We start from the raw sequence: 4,154 nt of genomic DNA on the forward strand, positions 1-4,154 counted from the left end.
TATATATATATTTTTGTTTGACTTCTAGTTTGGACTGGTTCATTAAAACTTGACTTGATATCATTGTTATGTTGTACACAAGCAAATAAAATTTAATCAACTTTGTAGAGGGATTATAAATAAAAAAAAAAAATTGTATCTTCTTCGATTTCTTTAAAAACAAATGGAAAGATAGAGATTTTTCATTGAATGGTTGGCCTTCTCCTAGGTGTGTGCTGAATGAAAATGACAGGAAAATTTTGGAGACCGAACTATATATGGAGGAAGTTATGGGAGCTGTTAATCAACCTGGTGAAGGGATTTCATCGGGAGTAGATGTGATTACTCACTCTTTTATCAAAGCTTATTGGTCCATTTTTAAAACATATATTTGGAATGCTATTAAGCAATTCTTTTCTACTGGGAAAATGGATGCTAATTGGAAAGATACTTTGATCGTGCTTATTCCAAAGGTGGATAAGCCAATGAATACTTCAAATTTTAGGCCTAGAAGTTTATGTAAAACTATTTATAAACCTGTGGCTAAAATTCTCCTTAATATATTTGTATATATTCTTCCAAAACTCATTTTTGTTAATCAATCAGCTTTCAAAAAGGGCCATTCCTTATTAGAACATGTCTTGATTGCTCAAGAAATCTTTCATAAATTTAGGTATTTAAAATCTTCGAAAGGATTTGTTTCATTTAAAATTGATATGGAACAAGCTTATGAAAGTATGGATTGGAGAACTCTGAAATAGCTTTTGAAATATTTTGGCTGTCCTTCTAACTTTTCCAAGCTTATTATGGAGTGTGTAGAAAATCCAAGATTTATTATCTTAGTCAATGATAATTCTTCTAATTGGATCTCTGCTCAAAGTGGATTTCGTCAAGGTTTCCCCTTATCTCCTTTTCTTTTTGTTTTATGCTCCCAACTTTTATCAAATGGTTTAATACAAGGAGAGAATAAGATATGAATAAAAATTCACCCAAATGCTTCAATGATGTCTCATTTGCTTTATGTATATGATATTTTGAATTTTTTTCTGAAGCTAATGTGAAAGTGGTGAAGAAAATTAGGGGTATTCTATTGGATTATTGTAGTTGGACAGGACAGAAAATTAATTTTCAAAAATTTGTTATTCATTTTGGAAAAGCGGTGAGAAGGAGTGAGAAAAGAATTGCTCAGGTAATGGGGTTTAAAACTGTGAAAGAATTTAACTACTTGGGTGTGAAGATTGCTTTGAGAAAAATTGTGGCAGCGGATTTCAAGTTCATGTTGGATAAAGTTATTGGAAGGCATAATACTTGGGAGAATAAATTTATCTCTTTATCAGGGAAATTTATTCTTATCAAATCAGTTATTCTTTCAATCTTGGTATTTCATTGCATTCATTCTCTTATGCCTATTGGTATTTTGGCTGAAATTGATAAAGTTTGGAGGGAATTTATTTGGCATAAAAATGATGGGAAAAATGGACTTCAATATGTGTATTGGGAATCATTATGTAAACTTATTTGATTGGGGGGTCATGGACTTCATTCATGTGTTAACAAGGTGGGATCTTTAATGGTGAAGCTTGCATGGAAGTTCATTAATGATGTTGATTCATTAATGCATAAGACCTTGGACTCAAGATATGGTTCATCTTGCTGGAATTCTAAATTGAAGCAGAACATGTAGATTGCTTGGAAAATCATTTTGAGTGGTGCAAAAGCTCTACAACCAATAGTTAGATGAAAGATTTCCAATGGGGAATATGTTAATGTGATGGAGGATGTTTGGGTATTGGATAAAGGTTTAAATAAATGGCCTACTTTTGTTTCTATTTTACAAAGTGATGTTATGATTGTTGATCACTTTCTTAAAAATGGAGTATGGGACATGGAGATGCTAAAGATGTTCTTTAGAGAGGAATTGATCAATCTAATATGTAATATTCAGATTGATCTGAATTATAACAAGGACCAAGTGGAGCTTTTGCATCAGGTAATGGGAAAATCTATATCAGCACTAGCATTTGAACTTGTTGTGAGTAATCCAACTATGCAGACGTATTGGCTATTGATTAAGAAAATTAAACTTAATCCAAGGGTTGGAGTATTCTGGTGGAGATTACATCACAAGGCTATTCGTACATACCATTTTTTGGAATATAGAAGATTAAGATATGGTAATTAATGTCCTAGAGGATGTATGAAAAGAGAAGATTATGAACATGTTGCGGTTAGCTGCTCTAAGCCTGTTCAAATTTTGAATCATTGGGGTTTTCAAATTCCTATTTTTGGAACTTTTGTTGAATGTTGTAGTTGGTTGGAACAAAATGCATCTAGCAAAGCTTTTCTTGTTAATCTATATTGTTCAACTGCTTTTTTTTTTAAATCCAGGAATAAGTTTATTCATGAATATAAGGAGGATAGTAACCTTAATATTGTAGAAAATTCAGTTGGAATAGCTTCCATTTCTCTATCTGATAGACATACTTCGGGCATATGTGGTGCTAATCAACAGGTTTGGTTGTTCAGAAATTGTTGGCATCCTCCACCACCCAATTGGATCAAAGTTAATGCAGATGCTTCCTTGTTAACGTCATATAAAGCTAGAGTTGGAGGTGTTTTTCAGGATCATAAAGGAATGTTTCTATTTGCATTTGGATTCCATGGTGTTCATTGGGACATCTTTGGGTTAGAAATGGAAGCTATTTATTCTTTGGAATTTATTGTCAAAGATTGGATGATGCAATACAAAGGCATCATAATTGAAGGGTACAATGTAAATGTGATTAAATACATTCAAGATGCTCTCAAGAAGATGGAGATTCATAAGCCCGGTTTTGGATTTGAATTTATATCTTTTATTAAAGATTTCAATAATGTTATTTTTAATTTTATAAATAGGGATTGCAATAAGTTAGCAGATGTTTGTGCTAACTATGCTCTTAGTGGTAACTTTGTTAGGGATGATATTAGTATGGATCATATTCCTCCTTATTTTATTCAATTATTAAAGGAGGAGTGTGATGATGTTATTAGTTTGTATTAGGTCTCTTTTCTTTTAATGATATTGCTATGTTCATCTTTCAAAAAAATAAATAAAATTTACAAAATAATAAAAGTATTTATTATCAATTAAACAATCTATTTTATTTGATTATTACTAATGATGAATTCGAATACTTCTCTATGATACTAATACAAAAAATAATTAAGTTTCATTTATCGCATTATTTAATAGTAAATTAAGAATTGATAATGTAACATTTTAGATATTAAAATTAAGCTATAAATATAATCATACCAAAAATAACATTATCTAACTTATGAGGCTATTTAATAGTAGATTTAAAATTTAAACTAAAATTTTATTAATAAAGTCAGATAGCCGCAAATAAAAATCACAATGAATAAAGTATATATGTTTGAAATTATCCTATATATAATTAAGTTATTTTTTATTTTATTCTAAAAAAATATATAAATATGTCATTATTATGATCCATAATAAAGAATATATTGCATGAAAAATCAAATAAAACTTAAATAAATATTAAAAGATAAACTAAATCTTCAAAATATTATTTAATGTAATATCTTATAATTTGATTAAATTCTAAAAATGTTAATTTTTGCTCAGTATGATTTTTGTTGTCCACCGTTAAGACATTTTAACACTTTCTGAATTAAGCTCAATTGTATTTTATTTATTACAATGCATTAAAAATGAATATGAATATATTATGAAATTGTGATAATAATATGTGTGTAAAAGACAAGTAAAGATTGGTTGACCTTTTATTTGAAGAGTGATTAATCTATAAAGTATGGTGGGTCAATAAGTTCCTTTAAATATTGTGTTTTGGTGTTCTCCGCTATTGATTCACGTGATATTCTGATTGGGAGTTATAAGGATATGACTGTACCAACGGGCAAAGAGTGAAGTCTCTGTTTATTGAGCCAACAGTTTATTGATAATGATACAATACTGAAAAATATTGTGATAGCTATAACTTCTTACTTGTTTAGTGTAACTACTAAAATGCATGTTCTTGAGGCATTGTTCTTATTATTGTATGGATTTATTGTTACTGCATATATTTATTGTTATTGCATTATTTTGCTGCTCCTACTACTAGATTATTATTATTATCGATTTAGATACTAATACTGTTGATTTA

The sequence above is a fragment of the Dendrobium catenatum genome, unplaced genomic scaffold, assembly GCF_001605985.2.
Source record: "Dendrobium catenatum unplaced genomic scaffold, ASM160598v2 fragScaff_scaffold_1190, whole genome shotgun sequence".
Lineage (NCBI taxonomy): Eukaryota > Viridiplantae > Streptophyta > Magnoliopsida > Asparagales > Orchidaceae > Dendrobium > Dendrobium catenatum.